Genomic DNA, 16,583 nt, shown 5'->3' on the forward strand with positions numbered 1-16,583 from the left:
GGCAGCAGTCAAATGGCAGAAGTAAGTAAAAGAATAAAAGAATATATATGTATGCAACCCATATCTATCTATCTATCTATCTATCTATCTATCTATCTATCTATCTATCTATCTATCTATCTATCTACACACACACACACACACACACACACACACACACACATATATATATATATATATATATATATATATATATATATATATATATATATATATATGTATGTATATATATATATATGTATATATATATATATATATATATATATATATGTATATATGTGTATATATATATATATATATATATATATATATATATATATATATATGCACATATATGAAATAGACTATAAGCGCACATAATTAGTCACACTCAGGACTGACTGTTTGAAATATGTTTATTCGCATTTCCTGGTAATAAATTGTATATCAGAAGTCTTTTCAAGAGAGAAATGCCACCACCCAGGAATCACAAATACACTTAAACAGGTGCGTTCGCGCTCAAACACGCACTCACAATTACACACACATGCACACACATATACACACACATACAATTGTTCGTACGCGTATGCACATGTTTAATTCGAATAAGGAAGATATATAATGCAAAGGAATGTTTAATAGGTTTGACGAGGTGGACATGACCTACATCCACAAAACTAAGTGAAGGCGAGTCAAACTTATTAAAGCATGTAACTCTGTATGTATGTATGTATGTATGTATGTATGTATGTATGTATGTATGTATGTATGTCTCTCTCCGGCACATGGGATGCACCATTTTGAGCGTGGCCGTTGCCAGTACCGCCTGACTGGCCTTCATAGGATTTTCGTGCGAGATCGTTGCCAGTGCCCCTGGACTGGCTCTTGTGTGGGTGGCACATAAAAGACACCATTTTGAGCGTGGCCGTTGCCAGTAACGCCTGACTGGCCCTCGTGCGGGTGACACGTAAAAGCACCCACTACACTCTCTGAGTGGTTGGCGTTAGGAAGGGCATCCAGCTGTAGAAACTGTGCCAAATTAGATTGGAGCCTGGTGTTGCCATCCGGTTTCACCAGTCCTCAGTCAAATCGTCCAACCCATGCTAGCATGGAAAGCGGACGTTAAACGATGATGATGATGATGATGATATATATATATATATATATATATATATACAATTGCAGCGTGGAAGGTGTTTATATGCCGTACTGCACGGAACTTTGTCAGTGAACAGGTCGCGGTCTCAAAGCGACGAAAATATTTTGGCAAATTAAATTTAAATGTTGAAGTGAATCTAACGTTTTGTGTGTTTTAAATGGCTTATAAACACCTTCCACGCTGCAATTGTTTTCGTTCCAGCACACGATCTCAGATCAGGTCACTTGGTATGCAAGTACATCTCCATAATATACTTACTTATTTGTTTCAGTCATTTGACTGCGGCCTAGTACTTATTCTATCGGGGCTCTTTTGCCGAACCGCTAAGTGACGGGGACATAATCACACCAGCATCGGTTGTCAAGCAATGCTAGGGGGACAAACACAGACACACACACACATATATATATATATACATATATACGACGGGCTTCTTTCAGTTTCCGTCTACCAAATCCACTCACAAGGCTTTAATCGGCCCGAGGCTATAGTAGAAGACACTTGCCCAAGGTGCCACGCAGTGGGATGAACCCGGAATCATGTGGTTGGTAAGCAAGCTACTTACCACACGGCCACTCCTTACATATATATTATACCCTTTACTTGTTTCAGTAATCAGACTGCAGCCATGCTGATAGCAGCTTGAAGAATGTGAGTCGAACAATTTGACCCTAGTAGTTATTTTTAAAAAGTCTGGCACTTATTCTATTGGTTTTAGCACAAGGCCAGTAATTTTGAAGAGGGCTACGTCGATTGCATCAATCCCAGTGTTCAACTGGTACTTATTTAATTGTCCCCGCAAAGTCGACCTCGGCGGAATTTGAACTGAGAACGTAAAGACGGTTACAGGGACATAAACACGCCAACATCGGTTTTTAAACGGTGATGGAACACACACACACACACACACTGAGATATCTTGCTATGCTCATATATATATATATATATATATATATATATATATATATATGATTGATCGCCATGATTGATCGCTGACAAAACATTCAATTTTTTTTCTCCGTGTTTTTCTCCTTGTTTTCTCCGTATTCTTTCTGTTGAAGAGCGTAGCTCGAAACGTTAAAGACTTTCTGTATTCCCGAGCGTTAAACTAATACATCCTTTTGTTGTTTACACCACCTGTCCTCGTCTGTTGTTGTTTTTTTTCGTAAATTCTCCCATATATATATATATATATATATATATATATATATATATATATATATATATATATATATATATATATATATATATATAACAAAAGAGGATATTGGAAATTTTTTGATATTATTTATTCACCATTACAAATGTTTCATTGGTTAATGGGAATTACAAAGTTTATTTAATTTCCCTGTCTGCAGAATTTCTATTAGGAAATTCCTTGCATGTCTATCTAACATGTAAAACTTTGTAATTCGTATTAGCAAATGAAACACGTGTAATGGTGAATAAATAATCCTAAAAGACTTCCAATTGCCTGCTTTGTCACACAGTAACTCTGCATATAATACTTCCATAATTCTCAATTTTAATACGTATTTTGACTAACATACAACAAAAATGGAGCCTGCATATTGGATTGTAATAATGGAATAAGCAGATGTGCTTCGAGAGGAAACATCTGGGATTTACCCTATCTCCATTACATACGTACATACAAACACAGACACGCAAACACACACACACACACACACACGCACACACACACACACACACACACACACACACACACTCACACAAACACACACACACACACACATTCTTCTATATGTGGACGTGAGTGAGTTTGTGTGCATATTTATGTGTGGGTGGGTGTGCACGTGTGAGTACGTGCGTACATAAATTATCGACCCACTGGAAAATCTCTGTAAATATCACCTTGCCACCAATTTACAGTATTTAATCACGATTGTTTTCTAGTTGCATGTGAAATCTGTGTGTGAACATTGAAAAATGTCACAGCTTAGCATTTCATTTTTTCTTCATATGAATGCATGATCTGAATGTAATTATGTATATAGTTATTTTAAACGTATAATTATTGATTCGTGTACATACTCGTACAAATGTAAGAGTTTATACCTATAAAAAGGATTATCTGTGACTATAAATATATATATATATATATATATATATATATATATATATATATATATATATACAAATAGTTGAATGCAAATATGTACATGTGCATGCAGGAATACCTACTTACCTACAAATATACATAAATGCATACATATATACATATATACGCATATATATATATTTATATATGTATATACACACACTTACGCAGGCACACATACACACATATACACACGCACACACATACACACAAACACTCATACACATACACACACACTCATACACACGCATACTTGGCTGTGGAAAAGTGATTAAAAAAAGATACATTAACCAACAGATTTTTTTTATAATGGCTAGGAAGCCATATCTGAAGCCTGGAAGGTCGTAAGGTCGCTGTATACCACACACCATCAAGTGGTGTATCGTTGAGATCCTATGCCTTACATTAACTGGTAAAAACCCCCCAAAAAACTGCAGGTTCTGTATAGCTGAAAGAACACAGCCTTCTTAGATCGAGAAGTTGAAATCTTCTAAACTCGAAATTAGAAATATTTTACGAGTTAAATTCACTTTAGTCTTTTTCCCACTCGACTACCCCAACTGAGTGTGGAGGCGCAATGGCCCAGTGGTTAGGGCAGCGGACTCGCGGTCATAGGATCGCGGTTTCGATTCCCAGACCGGGCGTTGTGAGTGTTTATTGAGCGAAGACACGTAAAGCTCCACGAGGCTCCGGCAGGGGATAGTGGCGAACCCTGCTGTACTCTTTCACCACAACTTTCTCTCACTCTTACTTCCTGTTTCTGTTGTGCCTGTAATTCAAAGGGTCAGCCTTGTCACATTCTGTGTCACGCTGAATATCCCCGAGAATTACGTTAAGGGTACACGTGTCTGTGGAGTGCTCAGCCACTTGCACGTTAATTTCACGAGCAGGCTGTTCCGTTGATCGGATCAACTGGAACCCTCGACGTCGTAAGCGACGGATTGCCAACAACCCCAACTGAGCATAGTTTATTCTATACGTAAACACTCAATATTAACAATATTCTTCAGTTAACGGTGTAAAAGGACACAAGCTTTACTCTTTTTGCCTTGAAACGTTTCGTAACGTTTTTTTCTTCTTTTTTTTTCTCGTAATCTTTCTCACTTCTCGCATTTCTTCAAATAATGGGCACGTCATTTGAGCTTGAACGTATGCTATAAATCCCGTTCGATTACTGCACTATCTGAGCAGCACTCCTGTATCCATTAAGTTATATTTATCTCTTCCTGGATTGAGTACTTTTTTCTGATTCTATGAACAAGCAAACAATTTACTGTACACACCACGCACACAGGCACACTCGCGCACACTCGCAAACACAGAAATATGAAACAGTAATTAAGACGTTGTTAATAAGAATTTCGGGTTACTCCTCTTCCACATGATCAAAGACTTTGATATAAATTTTCGTCCCATATAATCGATATGTGTGTACATATATATATATAAATATGTAAACACACACACACACACACACACACACACACACACACACACACACACACACACACACACACACACACACACACACACACACATTGCCAGTACGATATATATTTAATCAACATTTAAAATTTAACGTTTAAATTACTTAACAGTTGGCAAGGTGTCAAGGTATCTAGGTATAAAACATTTAAATAAAGGCTATGCATGCATACGTGGCTAATATTTCAGTCGGAATCAATTATTTCTGAGATAATAGAGAAGCTAGTGCTGCGAATATAGCTGGACTATGAGCAATAAAAAAGCATGTGGACAGTGTTGGAAAATTCTTTTAAAATATAAAATACGAAAAATGTTATATCTATTCACTGATCGCTGCTTTTCTCTGAAGAAAACAGAATCTGTCTTGGTTAACATAATAGCAACAATAACTCAGCGTCTCATGTTGAAAAGTTCAGTGAAGCTAAAAGTTATCGTGCCCAATAACAGCACACGAAACTAATTTTCCCGCCAATAACTAAAAAATTATAAATGCATTTCAAATAATTAATGACATTCTCGTATATATAGTTGTGGGTATAAGATAGATAAGGATTATACTTTTCTTCCAGGCGCCCAAAAACGAAAACATTTTAAACCTATTTCACTGGCAAATGCTACCAAATACGTAAAGCTCTCATGCTCACTGATTTGATGGCTGTGCATATCTAAATAGGTATAATGTGCGTGTATGAAAATATTTAAATGATTGTATTAATAATACATTGGAACTTAGATTAGTGGTAATACATGTTAACACCAGAAAGATTTAGCTTAACTATAGTTATGCTTCACAGGATAAAATTATATAATTCCTTCCGACAGAATATGAAGATAACTCTTAAATGTGAGATGTCAATAATTTCAATCGGCGCACACACAAGCGTACACATATGTGACATTTATATATACATACACACACACATATATATATATATATATATATATATATATATATATATATATATAAAACCAAAGTGTACGTACGCTGCCATATATATATATATATATATATAAAACGCAAAACATCCGGACAGTTAGGTGATACAAAAATGGGACAACAAAACATCCAAATAGACGATACAAAGAAAACAAGGACGAGTCATTCGAAGTATTCTTTCCTTAGTCGAGTACCAGATTATCTTCACAATTTCGGCTGATTATACTCGAGATTGCTCCAATCTGGCCAGCACCAAGGAAAAACTAAGCTAAGAGCACTAGATTCCTTGGAAGAAAGCAGCAAATGTATACAAAAAGAAGGACGAAAAAAACAAAACGGAATATGTTACACAAATACAATAAAAATAATAACAGGACGTAACAACAGGTGTCTTTCGACTATGAACGAATTAAATTAAGCTGCCGTGTGTGGAAATAAAGCCTTACGGCAAGGACATAAGGGATGACAAGCATAGGGAGGAATATCGATGTGGCACGGACACCGGCTGGTCAAGAAAGATCAGGCTTTGCCGAACGCCGACGGTGCCATCTCATCTCCCATGGCCCCAGCTCTGAGCGAAACCTATATATATATATATATATATATATATATATATATATATATATATATATATATATATATATATATATGTATGTATGTATGTATGTATGTATGTATATATTGATATATACAGTATATAACTATATGAATTTATTTATATGCATTTATATACATATATATACATATATATATATATATATTTATATAATATATATATTTATATATTGATATATATATATTTGTATGGCAAAACAAACAGGACACAGAAGTGTGTCGATAAGCCAGCTGGAGGAGATGTCCTCCTGGGGCTAAAAGCAACAGTAACATCCACCCCTAGGGGTCAGCCACATTTAAGTGGCAATATACTTCACTCTCTCTCTCTCTCTCTCTCTCTCTCTCTCTCTCTCTCTATATATATATATATATATATATATATATATATATATATATATATATATATATATATATACATATAGATAGATAGATAGATTTATATATTGAAACCTTTTGGTTTATGCCAAGTGGTTAATTAAGGCGAAAAGCCATTACGAATAGGGCGTGCTGCTTTGGTTCTTCTCTGATGAGAAAATCTTCGACCAAGGTCAACTGTGTAACGGGAGAAATGACAGATCGCTCTGTAGAGATGCTTCGAGGTCCACATAGTGAAGCACACTAAATTCCCAGCAACTGTAATGGCTTTATGAGTAATGAGTAATCAAGTTCTTGTCATGCCATTTCATATGTTTCCACAGGGTGTCGGCGTTAATGCTATTGGATACTTTGAAGTGCTAGAGACAGTTGCTAAGCCTTGGATAAATGAAGTTTCAAGAGCAGTTAACACGTTTTTAAAAAGCCCAGCTAAAGAATACTTGTCAGACAATCCTTACAGTCATGTAACACCGAACTTGAAGCCTCCACATTCGACAGATTTAAGTCATATGACACGTGCGTTTGCTGAAAGGGAGATTATGGATACCCACACAATACCATAGCTTCATTGAAGGCTGCCATTGTGTCTGTGATGTCCGAAATGCACAAGGATCACTTAGAGCAGGCATATCAAAGATTCTGGTCCAGCATTGAAGCAGTCATGGAAGCTGAAGGTGTGATCATAGAATGATTCCATAAGGAAACTTATCGAAAACATGTGCACAATCTTTTTTTTTTTTTTATTAAAATACGTTTGGTTTTTGCTAGATTTAAGTTGCTATATTAAATTACTATGCATTTCCTCAAATAACTCTTGCACTCTGTCGTACTAAATATAATGTAACCATGGATGCACTTGATCCGGTTATTTTAGAATTGAACAACAAGAACGATCAATACACTAATGAAATACATAATAAATAAGACTATATAACACGTGTACTTGTCGAGAATTATTTTTTTGAAATCGCATAATTAATTTTATATCAATATTTTTATGACGATGATTTTTAGTTCCTACCTTTCAATTCCTGTATTGTCGCTTTTTCTTATTTAAACACATTTCCTTTTATAATTCTTTTTTTTTTATTGGAATATTTCAGATATACTTCATGTAAATGATGATGACGGTAAAATCACAAAAAATGGCAGAATGTCAGCTAAGATAAAGATGAGAAAGAGGAAAAAAAGGATACCGCAAAAAGAAAAAAAAAAGATTAAGAGGAGATGGAGTAGAAAGCAGGAGACAACACAGAACAGATAAGATTTGCGAAGACTTCATACCAAAGTATCTAACATCGATTATCAAATCAGCGCTGGCTATAATGTTAGCGGTGGTGTTATTTATTGGTGATAATAGCGACGGTCTTCATGTCATGTTTTGACTGGGTTGCTATTATTTAGCTTCAGGATAGCTTTGATTGAGCACACATGTATTCAAAGGTACCCCCATCCAGAGGTCCCTTCATGGTGTTGAGGTTGGTAGGTATGTTAATGGTGTTGATGATATAGTGATAATAGTGGTGGTGTTGATGGTCCTCTTAATCATGATAATGGGGTGGATATGGGCTTATAAAGATAAAGATACTGATAATGGTGTTGGTAGTGGTCGTTTATGACAGCGGTGTTGATATTACAAAGCGATGGTAATGGTGTTGATGGTGTTGTTGTAGTTTAGCCAAAGGTCTGCCCAACTAAGTAGACTTCTATGGGAACAAAGGAATTCCAGCTAATGGCCACAACATCTCTTTCCAATATATATGTATACAGAGGACTGAATGTGTGATTCTTTCATAAAAATGGCAAAGTTTGATTTAGAGAGCGATTTAGACCCTATTTTCTGTGTGCATATCTTTGTTTAGGTTTGTCTGTAATGAGTGAGAAAGAAGGGTTTTCAGGATGCTGTTAGAGTTATACTCTGGAATTTTGTATATCCATCTTAGTGTTTGGAAGTGAGTATTTGTGTAGTGATTGAGATTTACAAGAGCTGAAATTTGTTGCGGCAACAAACTGTATCCTTCTCAATGCACTGGTGGCTTTCATCTTTTGTAGATCGTATTGGTGGTTTGCGAGTGTGGTCTACGATTAATTGTTAGAATATCCGGAAAGTTCAGAGCGTTTTTTAATATGAAAAAAGGGACATACTTCATGAGCCGTACTTTTAGAAACTTCCAACTCCTCTATAAGTTCTCTACTCGTGATAATTGAGTTTCCTTCCATTTTTGCTCTCAAAATATCTTCATCCAATTTTGAAGGTCTTCCACTGTGACTGTCATCTTCTAAGCTAAATTCTCTAGCTTTAAATTTTACAAACCACATTCGAACAGTTGATTCACCTACAGCATCATCACCATAAACTTCCCAAATGTTTTTGCAAGTCTTTGCAGCATTTTTTTAAAAAAAAGAAAAGCATTACAACGCAAATATGAAATTTTTGGTTATCCATTTCAAATGTCAACAAAGGGTAACTGGAATGAAAGATAAATCTATTTTTAGTCAGGAACAAAGAAGAGATGCACTACCACTTCAAGCAATGCCAAAGTTTTAACTGTTATATTTCAGGTGTGTTCAATGAAGCGTTAAAAGATTTAGCTTAACATAGTAGTGCGCTGTTTTTGATTTGTTGGGAAGAGATTGAGGATTTAGATAGGTTCTAATATATAGTCTGTAAACCATTGATATTTCTTTGCGTTGACGAAAACCCTGTGGCTGACCTGCGTGCCTCGTTTTGCACGCTTTATTGTTTTGTATGTATGTTATGGATGTGCTGTATACATGTGGTGTTTTTGCCTTCTGTGTTTGTGTGGTATGTATATGTTTTCGAGTATGAAGGTTGGGTATATTTAATATTCCCGTGTGTTGCTCGCATGTAGGGAGACAGAAGATTTGGTAGGGGTTAATTTAAGGCTTCTTTTAAAATCAGTTTTCTAAGTAGTTAAAATAGGGTTGAATTAATTGAGCATCAACGTATGGAAATTGGCAGGCGGGTGTGAAGTAGTGTGTATTCTTTGAGAGGGTCGTGTATAGCTTAAAAAGGGGAGGAAAACAAGGATTCCTGCGGTATTCCATTCTGGAATTTGCGAGTTCTGGAAGGACTTTTGTGTATACTATATAAAGTAGTTTGTTCGCCAATATTTTGGATTTTTTTAAAAGGTAATTTTATTATTTTTATATGCATGTATAGCGAGGAAGAGAATAGAAAGATGCTTAGGGTTAGTCTTTCTAGAACTTTCAAAAGCTTACCTAAGTGGATGGATTTTTGTTTAGCTTTAACATTGCTATGATTTTGCCTAACTTGTAGGTTTTGGGAATTCAACAATTGATACAAGGAATTGTAGATGTCAGTGACTATAGTGATCCCTTTAGGTCTTAGCTGTTTTAGATTAAATCTGTAATATTGCTTGATTCTGCAGGTTTCGAGTTTTTAGATTTCCCTATCGTTTTTTAGGTATGTGGCGGGAGGAAATAGTCAAAATCACAATCTATTTGGAAGCTACGTACTTTTTGTTTTATGCTTGTCTTTGAGTTATTTTTATGACTGATTTTCAAGACATTTCCGATGTAGGCGTGTGCTTGGTGTTATAGTCTGGATAAGTTATTTTGAGTAATCTTCATGACATGAGATGTGGTGTTGCCATTATTGTTGCTCTTGTTATTGTTGTTACTACTGCTGCTGTCATTGTTGATGGTGCTAACTATACATAGTGCCTTTTTTATTCATTTTTTTTTTCTGGTTTTCGGTTAATTTTTTGGATTATTATTTGCTTGTTTATTTCATTTGTGTGTGTTGTTAGTATATCATATCTGGGATTGTCACTGATTTTTATGAGGATGGCTAATTCTGAAGTGTAATTAGGGTTGTTTTTTTTTATTTTGTCTTCTGGAATATGGTGTTTGAATGTGTATTCAATTATTTTGTGGAATGTATGTAGAGAAATGTCTATGTTGTTACATAGTTTTAATTCATCTTTGATTGAGCAAACTTAAAAACAAAGGTGATTTAGCTCTGATTGCTCCACATCCTTTTTGTATATCAGTGGATATACATTGTAGGATATTGACTTCTTTATTTAAGATGTTATGGTTTGTTTTCATAGAGATTTGGCTGTACGTTTTAATAGGCTGAATGAGAACATAGAAACACTTCCGTTGGCTTATACAGTGTTTATTTTGGTGATTGCGGTTTTGTTGACTTCTGGAAATTTTGATGCATTTTCTTAATGGAAACTATGCTTTTTCGAAATTTATAAAAGTGTTTTTGCTTTCTTCCTTGGTGTGTGAGAATATTATGAAGATAATTGGTAGTTAGTGCAAGGAAATTTGGGATATTGTTTTCCAAGTAGTAGCTAGATGCGCTACTATAGATTGTTTTAGATATTAAGAGAGTTCAGTTATTATGTTATCTGATAAGGTAGTATGACAGTTGGGGGGATTATTTGTAGTTTTATTTAGTTTTAGTCAGTACTGATGAACAGGCCTTTAATCAAAAGGCACTCTTATCAGGAGGAATTCCAACCACATTCCGTTATTCGCTATCTCAATAGCTCCTTTATAAGATCCAGTGGCTAATGACATCATCAGGATGAACCACATCCGGTTTCGGCCCCTACTCCTCTACCGTTTTCGATGTGGCAGCCTCCTCTCTTTCGGAGATGTCTTCAACTCTGGTGTTGAGTGCGTTTTTTACTTTTTTCTTTGGTCTTTTGTTCTTTGGTTTCTTCGATGCAGCATCAACGAATGTCAGCGAGCGAATGACCACCCTGCCAAATCCCCCCTTTAAATACTCGCTTCAATTGACCACTGGAGGGGTAGGACGCGTAGTTTTGGCCCTCGCCTTCTCTAGACCTACCTTCCAACAGTAATACTCGTCAGTCCACCCCTGTACCCTGCACCCTTCGATTAATCTCTCAAACCGCCTCTCCTTCCGTTGCTCTGCATTAGCGATGTTCTCTTCCCATGGCACTAGTGCTACCCTGCAATTTGACAGAACATGTGTCAACGTCGCTTTCTCTCCGCATCTACATTCATCAGTCGTTTGTATGTTCCACAGGACTATATTGGCCGGTGAAGGCAAAAAGCCGAAGGTAGACGCGATTGGGAAGGATGTTCTTGCTTGTTTCCAATCCCAAAGTTCCTTCCATGAGATTCTGCGACTGACCACATATTCCTTCCATCTTAGGCACTGTTCATGTTGATTATATTGCACCAAATGTACATTTTGCCTCTCTTTTTCCTCCTTTCTCACTTTGTGTACCACTGCTTCTTTCATCTCTTTTACACAGCTCATGCAAAATTGTATGAAATTATGCAACTCTAGACCGGTTCTTGCGTTTTTGTGTCGCTCTGACCATAACTCCATGCCTTACCTTTCCGATCGCGCTGTTTACTGCCTCTTCCGCTTTCCATTTCCTCCCTGTTCATACCTTTGGCGATTTTCTCGCATGTTTTGATCTTTCGAATACCTTAACATCATTACTGTCCTTGCCTTTCTTTGGATTTGAAGAATCCTGTCTGTTTTGTATTTCAGCTACAAGTCCAATATGTTCTTTTTAGGTAATAGAGTGTGATCTGAAGAATATTTGACTACTATATCTTGCAGGTCAAGCGACTATGTGTATTCTTATTCGTATACTCTACTGATGGTGATGATGATAGTGATAATAGTAACGGCTACGGAATTGGTAATGTTTGTGGTAGTGTGGTGGTAGTGTTGTTGATGATTGGGATGTTGGTGCTCGAGATGGTGTTCTGGAAGATGCTCCTATTGTTGTTGTTTAGCTTAAGGTCAAAAACAATCCAGTCGTGAAGTGTGATTTAAGGGAGAATTGGCTACCACTTCTAGCAGATCGAACAATAATGAAGAACCTCTCTTGTTGGCTCGTGGGGATGATATTGATGTTACAGATGTTTACGATGAAGGTGTTGGTAGTTTTGGTTGTGTAGATGGAAGTTATTGTGGTCATGCTGTTGGTACTGGCATTTTATGTAATCAGGTACCATGTATTTTGGTTTAAACTGTGTTTAAATACTCAAAATTAGAGAAAAGATAAAGTCGAGACTTCAGAAAATTTTCAAATCAAACTGTAGAAAAAAGTTGTGTTTATTGTGGATAAAAGAAATGCAATAATATTGAGTCCATCTTTACATTCTGAGTTCAAATTCCGATGGGGTCGATTTTGCCTTTTATCCTTTTGGGGCCGATAAAATAAGTACCAGTTGAGCACTGGGATCGATGTAATCGACTTAACCTCTCTCCTCAAATTACTGGTCGTTTGCCAGGATTTGAAACTAATATTATGTTAGTTTGTCTCTTTTATACGTATCATATATTAGTTTACCCTATTTCAGTGTCAGTTTGTCCTGTATGTTTGTAAGATAGTTTGTTCCTGTTTCAGAGTATTATAAGCTAGGTTGTCCAATCCCAGTATATTGTAAGTCAGTTTACTTTGTCATGTTTTAGTGTATTGTATGTTAATTGTTTTTCCCCACGTTATGTATGTTACGTTGTCCTATTTTAGTACATTGTAAGTGAGTTTGTCCCATTTTTGTATAGTAAATCAGTTTCTTCTATTTCAGTAGATTGTATTTCTATTTAAGCGGATTTCATTATATTTTCTTTCTTTATCTTTATTTGCTTTATATATATAAGTATATTTCCGCTATATTCTCCGGAGATTTTTAATTGCTAAAACAATATTCCCTATGGCATATAAATTTCCTTCGAGGCAACTATATTACGTGAATATTCAGTTTTGTTCGTGTGTAGAACAAGGACAATAACATCAGCGACAGGAACTACCACTAACACTACTTCCACTTAAATAACAAGCAAATGTTTTATCGCACAAAAGCCCAGTCGAACTTGGAAATATATCTAAATGGTGATGTAAAAGAAAAGTCGAATACGTGGCTTGAGAAATTCTAACTGTGCGGTAATCGTTAAAATCAATCACGAGTCTATTTTTCGAATGATTAGGCAACATACATACATACATACATACATACATACATACATACATACATACATATGTGTATACACATGCACACTGACGCACACATGTAAACAAACAAACAAAGAGAACACAGCTCTGATAAAGGACAGAATCAGCGACTATTTAAAAGGTTGCAAGACGCAACACAAATTATAGAAAAATAACTAGATAACTAGGTAAATGAATGGAAATCGAACCGATAAGTGTATTAAATAATAAGGTACTAAAAGCGAATGACTCTCCCCAGACACTATAAAATATGCTTCAACACACGAATTCGCATAAAGAATCTTGCAAACCAAATACAAAAACGATACATATACATATATATATATATATATATATATATATATATATATATATATATATATATATATACACACAAATACACAGTGTGTCCCACAGATACTTAATTTTTATTCTTTTAGATTTATCCGATTAAAAGTAATGTAGGCGCAGGAGTGGCTGTGTGGTAAGTAACTTGCTTACCAACCACATAGTTCCGGGTTCATTCCCACTGCGTGGCACCTTCGGCAAGTGTCTTCTACTATAGCCTCGGTCGATCAAAGCCTTGTGAATGGATTTGGTAGACGGAAACTGAAAAAAGCCCGTCGTATATATATATATATATATATATATATATATATATATATATATATGGGAGAATATACAAATAATAACAACAGACGAGGACAGGTGGTGTAAATAACAAAAGTATATATTAGTATGACGCTCGGGAATACGGAAAGTCTTTGACGTTTCGAGCTACGCTCTTCAACAGAAAGAATACGGAGACAAGGAGAAAAACACGGAGAAAAAAGATTGAATAGTGTTCAGTCAACGGTCAATCATAATAATGGCCGATCATAACAATGGCTGACCGGAAGTTAGAAATTCTTATTTCAGGAGAGCTAAGAAAGGGGGAGATAACAAACGGTGATCGGGAACGAGGGGCTGTATATATATATATATATGTGTGTGTGTATGTGTGTGTGTGTGTGTATGTGTGCATGTTTGTGTGTCTGTATTTCTCCCCCCAACATCGCTTGACAACCGATGCCCCCTTAACTTGGCGGTTCGGCAAAAGTTACCGATAGAATAAGTACTAGGCATCAAAAGAATAAGTCCTGGGGTCGATTTGCTCGACTAAAGGTGCTTCTCCAGCATGGCTACAGTCAAATGACTGAAACAAGTAAAAGAGTAAGGGTGCCAAACTAAACATTGAACAAAAGAAATTTAATCTAAATTGCTACTGAAATTTTGAAAATATTGTCGAAGTGCAAAGACAGCTTAAGAGAGAATTTCAAAGAGATTCGCTAACGCGACTTACTAGCTCTAGAATTAAAGATAAGTTGAACCAGATGAAACTGTGCAGAATGTTCACAAGAAATATTTCAGAAGACCGCAGACATCAAAGAGTTCCACTCCACAAGAAAGTGAACTAGAAATGTGTTGCCAGGGTGCAAGAAAGTCGGTGCAGCAAGCAAGTCACGAGATAGGAATTTTAAAAATCAAGCGACCGTCGCATTTCGAAGCGCCGTGTTGGAAAAGTTACATTCCAAGAATAGTCCATGCCCTCAATGAAGGTAATTCCAACCGAAGAGTGGGGTTTTTTGAGTGGTACTTGGCAAGATGTGAAGATGCATACTTTAGAACAAAGATTGTTTGGTGTGATGTGGCTACATCTAGGTTAAATGACTCAGTTAACCGCCATAATTGCGCCTATTGGGTGCATAAGAGGTTGGAAAATCCGTACATTACGAAGGAACATCATGTTAAATCTCCTTCAAATCATATCCTTCACTGATGAAAAAGTATACATAGAGGAGTGTTGAAAACACCTGGGAATTTTTTTACTGAAACCCCCCCCCAAAAAAAAAGGCTGGTCACGTTCATAGTTTTAAGACCTTTGATCATGTCTTTTATGGTCAGGACTGGATTGGGTTAAGCAAGTTCCATCACCAGCAATCACCTCCACCGTCGCTAACCTACAGTAGCACCGTTAAACCCCCACAACCAACACTAACCTCCCCTGCCAGCACTAACTACCATTACCACCACCAGGACCATCACCACCACCACCACCGCCGCCGCCGCAGCCAACACCACCACCACCACCCTCCCCGCCGCCGCCGTCACCACCACTTCCACCACCACCAATTTTGACGGCTGAAAACAAATATAAGTTGGCAGCTGTAGACTGACAAAGTTATATATTTGTCTCTTAAATTCCCGCCTCCACCCATCCTATACATAACTACTTCTGAACAAAACAGCACACAATAACAAAACACATCTCTTTACAAACAACCCTACCATTAACTCACAAACTCTTTTGCTAATCACCATTACCACCACTTTCTCTCTCTCTCTCTCTCTCTCTCTCTCTCTCTCTCTCTCTCTCTCTCTCCATCTTTTTGTTTCTCTCTCAATCTCTAGCTGTCTATGTACCTCCCTTCCTATAAATACTATTACTATACCCCACCTTCTGTCCTATCCTGTCTCGACTGGCGCTCACCCAACGCTAGCGCCATAGCTGTCGTTGTCACCGTCTCCCAGTGAAATCAGTTTTAAGAGGAGTATACTAAGTCAGTATTGAATAATATGGCACTTTGCTCTATCATCGACCTACTTCTTTACGTCACGTCTGTAGAATCTATCTAGACTGAGCAGTTAGTTGATGGAGAGAGCGAAAGACTAAAGCGGGAGTGACTGAAAGAGATGGGGGAGAAGAGGAAAGAGAGAGAAAGGGAGAGAGAAAGAGAGGGGGGGTGCAGTAAGACTATCCAAAGTTTGAAAATGACAGGTTTTAGGATTTAAATACACACACATAGAAAAAAAAACATTGAGATAGATATACATAGACATATCTACAGACATATGTATATTTATGTGTATTTGCTACTCTGTGTGTGT

General features: G+C 36.6%; 1 long non-coding RNA gene across 2 annotated transcripts in view; it reads left to right on the top strand.

Moving 5' to 3' along the window:
- Positions 1-13,408, top strand: part of LOC149131612 (uncharacterized) — a 145,414-nt gene extending 132,006 nt beyond the window's left edge. For both annotated transcript variants that reach the window (XR_016237549.1, XR_016237550.1), the window contains one exon: positions 7,779-13,408. This is a non-coding gene — a long non-coding RNA (uncharacterized LOC149131612). The remainder of the gene's footprint in view (positions 1-7,778) is intronic.
- The last annotated feature ends 3,175 nt before the right edge of the window (positions 13,409-16,583 follow it).

Source organism: Octopus bimaculoides, chromosome 20 (genome assembly GCF_046866305.1).
Source record: "Octopus bimaculoides isolate indiv1 chromosome 20, ASM4686630v1, whole genome shotgun sequence".
Taxonomy (NCBI): domain Eukaryota; kingdom Metazoa; phylum Mollusca; class Cephalopoda; order Octopoda; family Octopodidae; genus Octopus; species Octopus bimaculoides.